This window comes from Pezoporus flaviventris, unplaced genomic scaffold (assembly GCF_033815535.1).
Source record: "Pezoporus flaviventris isolate CSIRO_AGI_PZ_B2104156 unplaced genomic scaffold, CSIRO_AGI_Pfla_v1 ptg000001l, whole genome shotgun sequence".
NCBI classification, from domain to species: domain Eukaryota; kingdom Metazoa; phylum Chordata; class Aves; order Psittaciformes; family Psittacidae; genus Pezoporus; species Pezoporus flaviventris.
The window spans coordinates 11,189,327-11,206,567 of NW_026892549.1; positions in this window are offsets into that span (position 1 = coordinate 11,189,327).

The window sequence follows — 17,241 nt, forward strand, 5'->3', positions numbered from 1 at the left end:
ATGAAAATGTCATGAACACCTGATCTTGAAGCAAGGACTGTCAAAACACTAGTGTTTTACAACCTTAAGCCCATTTTTAGCACCAAACAATGCTCTGATATATCAAGCAAAAGAAAACCTTGAGTTTTCTTTTTGTTTTTAGTCTGGAGATTTTGCTATGAAGTGTATCAAATACTGCTGCTTTCAAATTACAAAGATATGTTCTGGTACAGTCATAAATCAAGCCTTGACTCTGAACCTGCCCTACACATGAATCCAGATCTGATTATTGCCTCCTGAGGCTATTTCTAATGAACAAAAATGGTAGGAAGTGGGATATGAAAAAAATACAAGCTTGTTCTGAATTAACCTCTAATCAAATAATGTTCTGACAGAAGTTAAAACAAAAACCTTATAAGGTTATATACATATTTTATGAGTCTTCTGTATGGCAGGAGTTTTGTCAGTCTTGCCATAAGGTACAGATGAGCCAGGTACAGAAAGTTTTAATACTGTGCCCAGCCCTAAATAATTTCAACACAACTTTGTCCTGTATTAGAACCTGTGCTTTCTTACGCTAAATATTTCCTCGGTTTTTGTATGTGGCCTCAGGGAAAAGTATAGGACATGCAATAGTGGTGAAGATTTTATAAAAGTGTTTGTATGTTCGTATGTTCTGATTTTTGCAATTAGTTTCTTTGGATACTGGGTTGGTGGCCTACCTCTGGTAACAAAGCAAGTTCTTTCTAGCTTTTAATCAGGTTTTAAGCTGAGGGTTTGGCTAAATTTATGGGGCAGAATATTTTATTGATAGAAGAGCTTGCCAGACCTCTTTGGCAATGCTCTCTTTTCACTTAAAGACCTTGGTGTAAATCTTTTTAATGGTTCAGCTACAAAAAATTTGAAGAATCTTTCCCCACTTCTTACCATTGCACTATCATCTGTGTAAATCATCTTGCTTACTCATTCTCTTAGCTACTTTAGATTGTTAGTCTTAATGACAGGATTGCAGTAAAAGTGGAAAAGAAGTATTTTAAACTGTCATTAGTCCATAAAACTTTGATCATTTATAGTAAGTGGCAATTCATCTTGGACTTTTAAGGGAAGGGAGAGGTCAGTCAAACCATCCCTACTCAGTTGTGCGCCCATGTGATAAAGCACACCTCAAGGGAAGAGTAGAAGGTGGAAATCTAAGTATTAAATGTTTTAAGACTTGGGTAGAGCTACTCTTTAAGCTATAAAATATGATGTAATAATAGTAAGTACTGAGGGCTTTTTCCTTCAACCTGTCCTGTACTTCAGTGTTGCATTTTTTAGAGTAAGGGTTATTTTAACGGCACAGAGTTTGATTGCAGTAAATAATTCTGGAGTTACCATTGTCATCATTCAGCAGTTCCTGAAATGTAAATGTCATGCTTATTGTAGTACTGAAAAAGGACTTTTTGTTGTGTATTCTGTATTTGCATGCATTTTTAATAACTGTGACAGTGTGCAGGAAACTCTTCCAGGGTAAATGTGGGTCCAGTGCAGAGTCATTAACATTTTTCTTGTTAAACCTTTAAAAAAACTTCTAGTGAGACAGAAAGGCTTCCCTGGTACCTTGTGCTATATTAACATGAACTTCAACCACAGCCTCTGTTTGCCAAGCTTTATTGGTATTGATAAACTGGATTGCATGACCAGACCTTAAGATATTCTAAAACCAGGCTTTTGCTGTGAGTTTTAAGATACATCCTTTGACAGATTAAGAGTCGGCCTCTTGGAATGCCAATACTTTGTGTATGGATACTCTTTGAGATTAATTTTGGATTACCTAAAAATTAAGTACTGCTGAAGTATGCAGGTCTCATAAAGCAATTCAATTTTGCAAAGTGCAAAGCACTGTGTAAGAATATAGGAATTTTTCTCTGGAAATAGGTGTGTTCTGATCATTAGTGAATAGAAGTTGGTTTATGCGTGTTAAGTATTGTGCTAGTATGTGTGTTCTCTAGTTTTGTTTAATACGTGCATTTTATAGTACATCTGAAGATCCATTCCTGACATTCATCAAACATCATTTCAGTTCACTCAGTGACTTCCCTGCCCAGCTCTTTCCAAACTTATGCAAAGCCCATTTAGACTATTTTTGTTATGCTTAGTTTCAATAGAAACAGATAACTGTGACAATAATTTGACAAACATCTGATCAGTAGTATTTGAAAAATACACTGTTATGTTTGCTACATAGAATAGGCTGATTTTGGAATACTCTTGCACATATGTAGTTGGTGTATTTGTGAAGTGGTGCAGCATGCTGCCATGTTGGTCTGAACTTATGCTTTGGTTTTGCTGCTCCTCTTACATAAAAATCAGCAGCCTTTAAAAGAAGTAACCATCTATGCAAATGGGACACAATAGCACATGGACTATCTTCCTTAAACATCCATGCATCTTTTGGGCAAACGCAAACATTGTTTTGAGCAGAAACTGTACATGGTGCGTGCTATGCTAAGAGGTTTGCTATGTTTTCTCTTTCCCTGGTAATTAATATAAACTCAGGTTGCATAAAGGAAGAGTTAAACACTGAGTAAATATCTTCATTGAATTTCAACCTGGATTATGAATAATTATTTTGGAGACTTAGAACTCAACTTACAGTATATGCATTTCAAAGGCTTGCATAGTTCCTGGCTTGCTTTATTTAGCATCCTTGCAAATAGTTTCTCACTACTCATTTTTGTTGTTGTGTTTGCCTACAAGATTTGCTAGATGCACTGGAGGTGTCCTTTGTACAATTTCATTTTCTTTTATTGGTTCCCTTAGGACATCATTATCCTTTGAATAAGCACAGAAAACTGTGTTCTCATTTTCCTGTTTGGATTTCTTCCATGCTCTTTATTTCTATTTGAACAAGAAGATTGGTCAGGGAATTCAGAATTAAGACTCCATTTCATATTCTCTTCCTTGCCTAACTGTGTTGCAACTAATACTGTCCTAGGGGTATTTAATAAAATGAAACAGGAATGGACCCTGGCAAAACAGTAGAGCCACACTTAAGGGGCTGGAATGCACAAGTCAAAAATTATGTGAAAATGTTCTTAAACTCAAAAGAGCTGATATGAAGAAGTTTGCAGTCAGAATTACTTTATGAGGAGGAAATATATGTCAGAATTAGAGTATGATACCCACAAAGAAGTAGAAAAGTCTTTTGAAATTTATTCTTCTTGTGGATCTCTAACTTTTCTGTCCCATCTGTCTTTCTATATAGTCTCACTCCTACTTTCCATTTATCAAGAAAACCTCTTTAAAATGAAGTTATAATCTGGTGGTTCAAGCAATTCCACTTCAGTCATGGCAAAGAGAACATAAGAAGGTCCTCTCTCAGCTTGTTTATCCCAAAGGGATAGATGGTTTCTGCTATGGTTTCGGGAAAAAAGAGATGCTCTCAATGGCACATCTTCTACTGATACTAAGATTTCAAGGAATTAAAAAAAAAAAAGAAAAAGAAAAAAAAAGGAAAAAAGAGCACAAAATTCTCAAAAAGCTGAGCAAGGAGAATTTTTCCTCCTCATTTTATTTGTTCTCTAAAGCTTTGACAGCTGAAAAGGGGGGGGGGAACCCTAATTTCAGTTGGAGTAGGAATGAAAGAGAAAAGTGTCAGGCCTTTCAAAACAAACAAACAAACAAACAAACAAACAAAACAACAAACAAAACAAAACCCAAACCCAAACCCAAAGCAAGGTGAAAGGCATCCACTTGGTGCAGGGTGTAAGAGAGAAGTCCTGGCCTAATTGCAAGGATGCAAAACCCCAGAAAACTACAGAGCTGCTTGAAGTTGATGCATCACATAAAAGCAGAATCAAACTGTGCTGTTGCAAAGGGTCTTTGCTTTGCCTTTCATTTTATTGTTTTTTAATGTAAACCAGATCTACTTAGGTTTAATTGCAAGCTGCTAGTCTTGGTTTAAGTGATGAACTCTTCACTCTCCTAGAAGCTAGAATTTCCTAGAATTTTAGAAGATTTAAACGAAAAGCACTTTAAGTAAAACTATTCCTGTTCCTCTGCTTTGATATCATGTCAAACCCTTAATGTTTATTGCTTTATTATGCATTTGTGTTTGAGCAAGCAGCTTAGTGAGGCTCCATCTGCGCAGTTATGGTAGAGTCCAGGAGGATGTGAGGGATTCAGTTACAGTGTTTGAAGAGTAGTACATAACTCCAGTACCGTGGCCAACACTCCCTTCCCTCACTTCATAGCTCTGAAGATTAACTGGCATTAATGCAAGCATTCACAGCTGCACATGGAATATTACAGAAAATATGATGGCTCCATGTCTGCCTTGCATATGCTCATTTGCCTACAAATAGGTGCAGAGTCTTGTTCTGGTTTTCTTTTTTTTCCTTTTCTATTTTCTCTCTTGAGGTGGTGTACAAGCATGGCAAAAGCTATTTTGGTAGTGTGCAGTTTTGTTTGTTTTTTTGTTGTTGTTGTGTTTGTTTATTTTTAATTAAATAAAATCCTTCAAAGTGTTTTCCAAAGACTCATATACTATTAGGGTCAGACTGATGAATTAGTAGTCTCCAAGTTATTCCATCCCACCTTTTAAAACATACACAGTGTGTTTTCTCTTTTCAAGCCTGAATTTCTTAGATGTATTAGACAAAAAATTATATCAGACTTTCTTTATTAATGGTGACTATTAAACATATTCAATCTGAGAATATTAAGCTTTACTTTTACTTTGGGTTCAGTGATACCCATTCCTCAACCTCATTGCAGTTACCTGTCTCACCTGTACTGAAAGCTTCAGAGTTGTCAACTGGGTGAGCATTCACAGAGACTTGGGTGTCTTAATCTGGAAGCCTAAACTGCAAAAATAGCTGTCTTATTTGATGTACAGGCAGGAACTAATAGACAACCTAAATTCAATGTTTAGGATTTTTAGTCACAGGTAGATGAGTTTTAATTTATGCCTGACAACAGTTTATTGTATCCCTGATGCTTATTTTCCTGTTCTCTTACACATCGATGAAGAATAATTCTGTTCTAAATTTTGCTGCAGATTCTCATCCAGTGTGGTTTTTGATCATTTTCACCTTTTTTCTTCTGGATCTTGAGGTCTCATTTGATCCTGAAAAGGAAACAGTGCTCTTTGCTGAATGGTCTTTTTCTTTTTTTTTTTTTTCTTTTTTTTTTTAATCCCCTGTAGCCTCTGCATAGTTATAGCATCATTCTGGGCTGGTTTTAGCTCAGTGTGAAACTCTTTTTTACTAGCTTTTAATCTTTACTTTAAACACAAGTGCCAAGTGTATTTTGAATTTAAAAAACTTCTAAACTTAACAGCTGGTTTTGGCCCAGTAATGGCTTGTATTTTCAAAAGGTTAAGCTGGATGGAAAATGTGACAAGATGTACTTATAAAATTAGTGATAATTCAGCCTGTATAAATTAATTTTTTTGATGTACATTTTAAATATGACACATCATGCAATTTTAAATCAGTCTTCTATATTGGCATCTACGACTGGCATAGATGACAGGCAGCTGCTGAGTCCAGATCTTGTTTGTGATTCTGCAGCCTTGCAGAAATGTCATGGTGTTTGGTTCTTAACACTGATGTTAAATTTCAAAGAATTCTTCTTCCACTGAAAGGAGGCATAAAGGATATCTCGGAATAATGTTGATTTTACCACTTTGGACCAGGTCTGGACATAACTGGTACTGTGATATCTGCCTATCTGAAACATTTACTCTGAGCTGTGACCTGCATTACACAAACCCTGCAATATTGGGGTGTCCTGGTTGCTACTAACCCATAGATCCTCTACATGCTGCTTTTCTTCTATCAGTTTAATTCAGTTCTTCCCTGGTGAGAAGGAATACAGCCCTCTTGCTTCCCTCTCTGTTCCTGAAAGAGAGGCCCATCAGGCTGGCTGTCAAAGGGAATCACTGCCTTTTCTGGTAAGGCACTGTAGGTATTTTGAGTGCTGGCTTTAAGGGAGAAACAGAAATTCAAACAGCAGTTACCTGATTTAATCTTTTGGGTGGCTTGGTTTTGTCTGATAACGTAAGGAGAGCCAAAACAACTAGTGGTGGTGCACACTAGGACACAATCTAATTTTGCATGGGTTCTGTGTACAGCTGCAGGGAGCTACTGAATTGTTCTGCTATTGCTAATTATATTATTTTGCTTGAGGATGTGCTCAGATTCTGTTTAAACAATAATTAAGCTTCATTTGTAGGGGATGACTGAATGTATGGAAAGACAGATAAAATAATCAAGGACACAATTACTCACAAAATCAATAGAAATTCTAATAATCTTATGAAATACAACTTAATTTCTTTCAGAAAACTGCTTTGTTGTTCATATTTCATGTTTTTCTTATGTAGAGGTCAATTCAATTTTAGGTAATGAAATACACTTTTTCACTCTTATTTGCCTTCAAAGGCCTCTTTATATCACTAATTAATATAAACTACACTTACACAGTCTATTTTTAACATTCCATACTTGAACAAAATGCTTGGCTATTGACCTTTGCTGGGTCACACCTGTGTATATTACCAAGTAATAGCCAAGTTGCTGTTCCAATCTGTTATGTGCTCTACATGTTTGATCAAACCTACAACACAAATAATTTAAGTTAATTTTATTTAAAGACACAGAATTATTCTTGCTGTAAGATGAGGGAAGAAATCAGAATTTTTTGCTATGACTCACAAGTGCCTGACAATCTTTAGATGAAGTATCACTATTCTAATCTTTTGGGACTTTTTTAACACTGAACTTTATTTCAGAATTGTAACACCCCCATAACTATGAAAATATAAACCAGGGAAGCTCTTAAGTTAAAAATATTAAAACTCCATAGTTTCATTGCAGTAGAACGGATCAAAATTTGTCTTTATTAATGTGCTAATGGCACCTAATTATCAGATACCTGCTGATATTGTCTTCCTTCACTGAAAGTGAATGTCTAAATGTATTTTATAATATATAAATATTTTCAGGTAATCTGTTCATCTATGAGTTAATTTCTTTCCAAGGGTCTACTTGCCAGATGGAAACAGACACAAAAATAAAAGCATATATTGTGATGCTGCATTTTAATTCTATGTCCAATGACTTAGAGAAAGATGAACATACCCAAATGCATGTACATACTTAATGAGTTGCTAAATACCATCTTATTTAATGAACTGTTGGGGTGTGAAGATGAGCAGAACACATAGTCCAACTAAGGCAATAGACGATTGCACTTCTGTTACTGTCAGTCACAAGTTTAAAATACTCCTGATCACAAGCCTTTCTGTCAGCAGCCTTGAATTAAATCCTAATTAACACAGAAATGTACGGTAACCTCATGAAATTGGAGGTTTGATACTCTACAAGGGACTTGCTAAATCTTGCATTAATTTCATTTAGAGATGAGGACCTAAAATAATAGCTGCAATTTAGTGTCCATGTTATTATTATGCACATTATATTGCCTGCATTAAAATTATTTATTTTGCCAGTGTAAAGAACAAAACAAAACAAACCCAGACAAAACTGGGCACAATTTTTTTTCTTTGCTATATTACTAACAAGTATCCAAGAGTCATCTGTAGAGGGCTCAGGCACCTCACAATATTGAATGCTTCAATTTCCTCTGTGTTACTACATCACAGTGCTCAAGGCAACTGAAAGCAGCCTCACGACTACATGCCTTGGTCCTCATGGGGGATTTTAACTACCCTGATATTTGCTGGAAGACTTACACAGCCAGTCATTCACAGTCTAGGAGGTTCCTCCAGTGCATTGATGATAACTTCTTAATGCAAATGGTGGACGAACCAACTAGGAGAGGAGCACTGCTGGATCTGGTAGTCACCAACAAGGAGGGTCTGGTTGAAGCAGTGATGGTCAATGGCAGCCTTGGCTGCAGTGACCATGAGATGGAGTTTAGGATCTTGTGTGGGAGGAATAGAATACCTAGCAAGGCTACATTTCTGGATTTCCGAAGGGCAAACTTTGGCCTCTTCAATCAATTGCTAAGGGAAGTCTCATGGCAAAGGGTACTAGGTGGTAAAGGGGCTCAAGATAGCTGGTCAGCATTCAAGGACCACTTCTTCCAAGCTCAGGATCAGAGTGTCCCAATGAGTAGGAAGTCAAGTAGAGGAGCCAGGAGACCAGCATGGTTGAACAAGGAACTGCTGGGCAAACTCATGCGGAAAAAGAGAATCTATGGATTATGGAAGGAGGGGCTGGCCAGTTGGGAAGAATATAGGACAGCTGTTAGAGGATGTAGGGAAGCAATTAGGACAGCTAAGGCCTCCTTGGAACTTAATCTGGCAAGTCGGGTCAAGGACAATAGAAAGGGCTTCTTCAAATACATAGGGCATAAAACTAACACAAGAAGCAGTATAGGCCCACTGCTGAATGAGGTGGGTGCCCTGGAGACAGAGGATATAAAGAAGGCAGAGGTGTTGAATGCCTTCTTTGCCTCTGTCTTTACTCCTGCAGACTCTCCCCAGGGGACCCAGATTCCTATAGCCCCGGAAGGAGTCAGGATAAAGGAGGAGTTTGCTTTGGTGGATGAGGATTGGGTTAGGGATCAGTTAAGTAATCTGGACATCTATAAATCGATGGGTCCGGATGGAATACAACCGCGGGTGCTGAGGGAACTGGCGGAGGTCATTGCCGAGCCACTCTCCATCATCTTTGGTAAGTCATGGGAAACAGGAGAGGTGCCTGAGGATTGGAGGATGCAAATGTCACGCCAGTCTATAAGAAGGGCAAGAAGGAGGACCCGGGTAATTATAGACCGGTCAGCCTTACCTCCATCCCTGGAAAGGTGATGGAACAACTTATTCTTGACACCATCTCTAGACATATCAAGGATGAGGGGGTCATTAAGAGCAGCCAACATGGCTTTACCAAGGGGAAGTCATGTTTGACCAACCTTATAGCCTTCTATGAGCAAGTAACTAGGTGGATGGATGATGGTAGAGCAGTAGACATGGTTTTTCTTGATTCAGTAAGGTATTTGATACTGTCTCCCACAGCATCCTCATAGATAAGCTAAGGAAGTGTGGGCTTGATGATCAGGTAGTGAGGTGGATCAAGAACTGGTTGGAAGGAAGAAGGCAGAGAGTTGTGGTTAATGGGGCAGAATCTAGCTGGAGGTCTGTGAATAGTGGAGTCCCTCAGGGGTCGGTGCTGGGACCAGTGCTGTTTAATATTTTCATCAACCACCTTGATGAGGGAACTGAGTGTACCCTCAGCAAGTTTGCTGATGATAACTAAACTGGGAGGAGTGGCTGACACACCAGAGGGCTGTGTTGCCATTCAGCGAGACCTGGGCAGTCTGGAGAGTTGGGTGGGGAGAAACTTGATGAAATTCAACAAGGGCAAGTGTAGAGTCTTACATCTGGGGAAGAACACCCCCATGTACCAGTACAGGTTGGGGGTTGACCTGCTGGACAGTAGTGAAGGGGAAAGGGACCTGGGGGTCCTGGTGGATAGGAGGATGACCATGAGGCAGCAATGTGCCCTTGTGGCCAAGAAGGCCAACGGCATCCTAGGGTGCATTAGAAAGGGTGTGGTTAGTAGGTCAAGAGAGGTTCTCCTCCCCCTCTACTCTGCCTTGGTGAGGCTGCATCTGGAATATTGTGTCTATTTCTGGGCCCCTCAGTTCAAGAAGGACAGGGAATTGCTTGAAAGAGTCCAGCACAGAGCCACAAAGATGATTAAGGGAATGGAACATCTCTCTTATGAGGAGAGGCTGAGGGAGCTGGGTCTCTTTAGCTTGGAGAAGAGGAGACTGAGGTGTGACCTCATCAATGTTTACAAATATGTAAAGGGTGAGTGTCAGGATGATGGAGCAAGGTTTTTTTCAGTGATAGGACAAGGGGCAATGGGTGTAAACTGGAGCATAGGAGGTTCCATGTGAACATCAGGAAAAATTTCTTTACTGTGAGAGTGACAGATCACTGGAACAGGTTGCCCAGGGGCGTTGTGGAGTCTCCTACACTGGAGATATTCAAGGCCCGCCTGGACAAGTTCCTGTGTGATGTACTCTAGGTTACCCTGCTCTTGCAGGGGGGTTGGACTAGATGATCTTTTGAGGTCCCTTCCAACCCTTGGGATTCTGTGATTCTGTGATTCAGATTCAGTGCCTATTTGTCATACTTGCAAACACCTGAAATACGATTTTTCTTACCGTACAGCATACGCAAACACCAATATAGTAAGATCTATAATGTGATTTTAAAGTTTAGTGAACACAACACTTAATCAGTGCCACAGAATTTGTTTTAGCTATACTTTCAGAACAAGAAGTACTATTTTAATTTTCCAGGGTGGTGCAGAGTTATTAGAAATTGAAACCTACTCTTAAATGTTGAGGCAAACTGAGCTGTAGGCTTCATTTGTGCCTAAAATGGGTGTATAATAGAGTACCCATCCTTAGAAAAACTGGGATTTGTACTGTCTAGCAGAAGGGGTGCATGCCCATGGCAGGTTGAAGCTAGGTGATTTTTTAGGTCTTTCCAACCCAAACCATTCTATGATGCTCTGATTGTCTAATATTCCAGTCATGCATAGCAGATTGACTTGTCACAAGAAAGCTCAAACCATGTACCATATGTCATCAAATAGAAACACAGAAAGGGTTTTTGTTATTTTTCTCCCTTTTATTTCCAGGCCTATATATTGCTCAGCTGCTCTGCTGACATTTGGTTGTGGAGCAGCAATTGGGTGTTCAGGGACCCTCTCAGTAGAGACTGGAGAATGTGCTGTTTAGAGCTAAATTACTGAAATGTGTATTTCAGTTCTATGTCTTCGGCCTGTAAAAAGAAACAAACATATTGAGGAGAGCAGCTTGTTTTTTGACGACTCCTCTCTGTGCCCTGGCTGTGTGGCTTGTTGTGTTCAGCAGAGATGGAGTATACTTCCATTAGTATCTTAATGGAAGTAAGTTGGTTTCAACTGCATTGAGGCATAGAGGTCATACACTCTGTTCATCACTTCTTAGCTGATATTCACCCTTATAAATTATTCTGCATTAGTTTGATCATTTTCTCAATTTGGAATATATGAAGATGGTCTCTTGTGTTCCTGCTTATTTGAATACTGGTCAATTTGAGTGCAGTTCAAGTAATGGTTGGTCTAGAAGTACATGCACAGAAGCATCTTAGGATGTATGTAGGTGTTAAATGTTTATATGCATTATCATTTTAATAAGCATCAGAATACTGATATTTTCTTTTCATAAAACCTTAATTTCATTTTCAAAGATCCAAGTCTTGTTGAAATTCAAGTGAATTTGGATATTGACAGGCAAGTTCCATCAATTTCTGACTGTACAATTTTAGAAGCTGTTGCCTCATCAGTATGTCTTTTCTGTGAGAGAGTTAAGTGGCTAACAGAGCTGGCAAAAGTAACTGTATCTTTAACCACCAAAACTAAGAGTGTAATGTGTCCTTTGAAATGGCCATTGATCTAGTTTAAACTATTGTATCAGTCCAAGAACAGTGGTACCTCCAAGGTTTAATCTCTTTCTGCTGGTACAAAGAGTAACTTTCAGTGGTGGGCAACAGATTCCAAATGACTGGTGCAGGAATTGCCCAACCTTGTCTTTTTACAGCCTTCATTTTCTGCATTGCTTAAGCTCTTCATCTTTCTTCTGCCATTTTTTTTTTTTTTGGCAACTGTTAAACCACTTATGAAAGAGAACCAGATCTGGAGGGTAATGGGGTGAAATTATTAGCCTTTTAGAATCAGATGATAATTAAGCCAACATGAAAAGATCACTAACTGTAAACAATGCCAGTGAAAATAAATTTGCTAATTCTTATTACATTATGGCTACTTTTGGACTCCCTTATACTCTCTGAGGCCATAAGATCTTTAAAGTCTGTAATGGAAATGAGAATGGGCCTTTTAAATAGTTTTAATTAAACAGTTTAACCAGCTTAATTAAAACATCTCATGAGCAGTGGTGTTTTCCTAACAGTAGTGATTTGTTGTGTCATTTTTTTGTGTGTGTTTCCCATCCTGGGGAAAGCTGGGCCACATGAGTAAAGGCAAACATACCAAAATGGCAGCAGGAAATAGTTTCTGCACAGAAGAGGAGCTGCTCATTTGTTATATGTTAGTGATGGCTGAAATGTGCCAATCAGTGGATTGTCTCATGTAATGAAGTACACTGCAATGTTACAGCATTTGCTGGTATGTACAGCCACGCCATTACATGCATTTTATTTCTGCTTCATCTCATTACAGATGCTAAAATAAGCAGTATTATGTTTTATGTACCAGAAAAGTAGTCTGTGATTTTTATCCTGGGTCTGACTGGATCCAGCTATATTTTGTGTGGTGCAGGAATGTTGTGTATTGCTTTTGTTGGCTGTTTCTCTTTGGGTCTGTGTTGCTGGCCACTGCTGGTGGTTCAGTGGTCCTGACCTATGCTCGGCTAGCCCAGGGCTGGTGCTTAACTCCTAGCTGGTATAGATAGCATTCCAGAGACTGCCTCTTACATCAGCCAGAAACTCTCACACTGTTATCTTTCACAGCACCTGTTATTTAAGCCTGTCTTTTCCAGTTACATTTTCTTTGAGCAGTGTGGCAAATAAAAATAATCGGTTGTAATGGTAACAAACAGCCCACAGTAGGACCTTGCTACCCTGCAGCTTGGTTCCAGTTCCCATGTATATATCTTTAAGCAGTTTGTTATACCTCTTATTATGATGCTAAAAGTTCTGTCGTGTATTTCTTATACGCTAATTACTGAATATCCATGTATTTAGCTGTAGTCAGTAGCAACACCACATGTTCTTTAAATGTTACCCCTGAAAATTTCAGGGTCTCCTAACTGCTTTTCATACTACTGCTGGTGTCTTCAGTAGATGTTTATTAGTTAATAAGATACAGATATCCTGTGTCACTGTTACCTACTTTGTAATTCACAATCTCAAGTCCCTCTCCATCATTTCATTTGCACAGACACAGTAGCTAAGGCTATATCTTTCTCTACACACAGTATTCTTTTAAGTTATGATTTTAAACAGATTTTCCACCCAGCCAGACATTTCAGATAGAATTCAGGGAAGTTCTAATAATTATAGAAAATAGTGCCAGAAGAAATCTTGATGAAATATGCATCCTGTGCAAGGTTTACTTTTCTTGCAAAGGCTTGTTATATGTGATACCTCAGAAATTATCTTCTGCTTATATCCTCCATCATTTGTTTGTGTGGTGGATTATTCCTATTCATGTATAGTATACAACATACATTTCTATATTGAAATGCATCTTTTAAAGAACATTTCTCCTTTAATTTTTCTTTCTGAGTTCATCTCTAATTCTCAGCCTCTCGTCCAAAGCTATCACCTGTAAATTTAATTCTTAACCCATCAAAAACCAAATCATTAAAACTTATTTTACTAATTCAGGCCCAGGATAGACCTGAGAGATCCTCCTGATTGATAGAAACAGAGCCCTTCCTCTGACTGTTTCTCTTTTTGGAAATCTCCTTTATTGGCATGTTCAGCTACTCCTTTTTCCAGGAGTCTGTTTCACTCTTCTGTTGATATGCATACCTGGATGCCCCTCATTCTCATGTGCTATAATAGATCCTGACAGTGGCCAGAAGTATAGATTTTTCCATTAAGTCCTTGCATTTTTCAAGATTTTCTTATTATTGTTCTGTTCTACCTTTCCAGAGAACCATAAGCTCATCCTTTCATAGAATCCTAGAAAAAATTAGATTGAAAAGGACCTCTTGAGTTATGCAGTACATCTTCCATTTTCAAAGCAAGGCTGACTTCAAAGTTAGACCAGACTGCTCGGGGCCTTGCTCTGTCAAGTTATGTAACTCTCTAAGGAGGAGGCTTCCACAAGCCTCCCTGGACAACCCATTCCAGTGCTTAACCCTGTTTGTGGTGAGCAGCATTTTTCCTTAGGTAAAAAAAAAAATTAAAAAAAAAAAAAAGTTACCTTATTGCAACTTGAGATTACTGCTGCTTGTCCTTTCATCGTGTGTCTCTTAGAAAAGCCTAGCTCTACCTTTCCCTTCAGCTATTACAAGGCTACTGTTAAATTTCCACCTAGCTTACTTTCTGTTTTAACTACCCCTCTTCCATTGGCTGTCCTAGGTGTCATGTGTCCCAGCCTTTTCACAATCATCATGGCTCTTTATGATGGTTATTGTTGCTAAAGTCACACCTTACCTTTGATTCTAATCTAAAGGATTAATTTGTTTGAGAATATAAAGTGAAATGATCCTCCCACCCCTTAATTTTTACTGTTTGGTAAAGATGTTATCTTCCTCTTGTCCTACATTTTTTTCTCCTGATACAGGGTTAGTATTTTAGATAAAAATGAGCTCTGAGAGTTTTTGTTTTCTCTACTTATTTGTTTGGAGACTCCATGACATTTTGCTTCTTTTCATACCAAAGATGTTATTTCCCTAGGAAAACGTAACTTCATGACACCCTTTCAGGTTACAGCACAGCTGTCTGATCTTATCTGGGCCTGACAGATACCTACCACTTCTGCCAAGCTCAATTTTCTTCATGAAAGAATTACCTTTTTCTGTAATTTTTGTTTTTATAAATGATCTGCATACATATGCTTGGAGAGTAGGGTTTATTTTAATAATGTGAAGAAAAGACAATTGGATGTTAAAGAGACAAGTAGAATTACTGCTATCACTTATTTCATCACACATTTCAGTGTAATTGTCTTATATATATTGGCTTCTCCTTTGAAATTTCCTCCATAGCAATTTCCAAATGTTTAATTAAAACCTCAAAACACCTCTGTGATGTTAATGTAGTAAATGAATGAGAGAAGATAAGGCCTTTATAAAGCAACCAGTATCTTAAGTTACATGAACATTGTATCTAGCACAAAACCAGGGGACATAGTTCACTTGTATCAGCATGATTCTTTTGGGATTGTTTGTTTTGATTTTTTTTTGTGGAGGGTTGTTTGGTTGCTTAGTTGTTGTTTTACCATAAATGATTTACCTCATCCATCTTCAGAGAGGCTCAACAGAAAGTTCCAATGACACAACTGGTCAGGAAAGAGAAGCTGGAGGAAGGACTGCCTTAAATTTGCCTTCTGCTGGAGAAAATACATGCATCCTTCCACCCTGACTTTCAATTAGGTGTAATTTAGGTACATAATTGTAGCACAGCAATTCATGAGGACCCTTCCTGCTTGCCTAAATGATAAGTATATAAATATTCATTAAAACAAAACCAACGCCACCCCCCCACCCCCCTCCCAGCTTATGCTCATTTGCAGCATAGTTCTTGCAGATCTGAGATGCCTGCCTCTCACCAGAGGCTGCCTGGGAGTCTCAAAATAGACAGCAAGTATGCCTCACGTGTACTCCTGGCAGAAGAATGAGAAAGGGTTACAATGACTAGAGCATTTGTGAGGATAAGTGTTGACTTGGACTTGAGCTGGGATTTGTCTTGGCACCACAGAGAATACTTCCTTGGTAAGCTACTGGTTGCTCTTCTTTAACAGTGCTCCATCTTCCTCCTTCCACTCCTGAAGAAGCCTGTAGTCGTTACTGTACAGCTTCAGAAGTGGGGTGAATCTTCAAGGTTTCTGCAAATCTGTTACGCTGTAACAGCTAAAGGATTTAATTTGAAATAAGATGCTGGGCTGCCTGGCTCTCTATGTATATCCAGATTTTCAAAAAGTTTTTAAGAAATATGTTTAGAACAGCTAGTGCAGTTCTTCTCACTATTAAGTGATAGGTATTTTTCCCTTAGTTTTCACAATAGTATACAGTATTTTTTATCCTGGTAATAATTTTCTCTTCCTCCTCCACAATCCCCACGTTTATTCTTCAGAAACATTTCAACTTTCAAAGGATTTCTGCTATAGTATATCCCCCAGTCTTTTGACTTGGGATCATGCTGTCTGTATTAGCTAATTTTATATAAACCCTTCTTCTTCACCTTGTATTATCCACTAGCTCTTACTATCAATCAAGGTGTTACTACTTCCTGTTGAAAAGTGCTATTTAGACAGCCGACTTAGGTTTTATGTTTTTTGTTTGTTTGGGTTTTTTTTTGGTTTTTTTTTTTGTGAGATTCTCTCACCGTAGCGAGAAGTGGCTCATACTATCTCATATGGGGTGTATATGTAAGGGGGGAGTATGTGCCAATGTAAGATTGTGAAAGCGAATGTAAAGAAGGAGGAAATTCTTTCCTGCTAGGGTGGTGAGGCACTGGAATGGGCTGCCCAGGGATGCTCCATCCCTGGCAGTGTTCAAGACCAGGTTGGACGAGGCCTTGGGTGATATGATTTAGCGTGAGGTGTCCCTGCCCATGGCAGGGGGGTTGGAACTTGATGATCTTAAGGTCCTTTCCAACCCTAACTATTCTATGATTCTATGATTCTATGAATGTAAAGTATGATGATTAAAGATTTATTATTTAATATTTGCCTTCCAGAAAGGGCCACAGACATTTGCGACAGTTAGTGAGAATCATTCTGGTGACTAAAAGGTTTTTTCGAGGGGTAAATTTGGCAGAATTTTAGTGTAGTTACTTGACTGAGCAGATTTTCCTCTTGTGGTGATGTCCTGTTTGTTGCCTTAGGTACCATGAACTGTTTTGATCATAAACACATAGCAACCAAAGAAAGTCACTTATGGGGAAATGTGACTGCTCATACTGTGAACTTTTGCTCATGTACTGACTTGTTTAAACTGATGCTGGAAACAGCTGAACCTCCACTGGTAAATCAACCTCTTTCCTTCTTCTCCATCTTCTTTCCTACATTCTGTCTCTCCCTCCAACTCCTCCTGTATTTGACATGATGTCATTCAGGCCTTGAACAGAGGAACCCCCTTGTTTGTTTTTGTAAGCTTTCTATCCACTTTCCTTTTCTACTGCCAGTGTACACCAAGCAGCTGAGGAGAGATATGTAGCTTGCAAATCAAGCCCTGCCATTTCATGGGAACATGTAGGACACATCTTTAGAGCTGTATTAGAATCCTGAAACTCAATGTGCTGAGCTTTGGTCATGGGAGTAGATACAAGGGGTATAAGTGGCTTGTGTGTGGGCTGGCTAGCTCAACCTGAAGTACTAGTGTAGATGCTTGGTTTGACTTTCTCAGTGCTAAAGAGAGGGAGACCTTACAGGATCTAGCAGCCTTCCAGTATCTGAAGGGGGCCTACAAGGATGGTGGAGAGCGAGGCTTCATTAGGGACTGTAGTGATAGGACAAGGGGAAATGGGTTTAAACTTCATCAGGGGAAATTCATATTAGA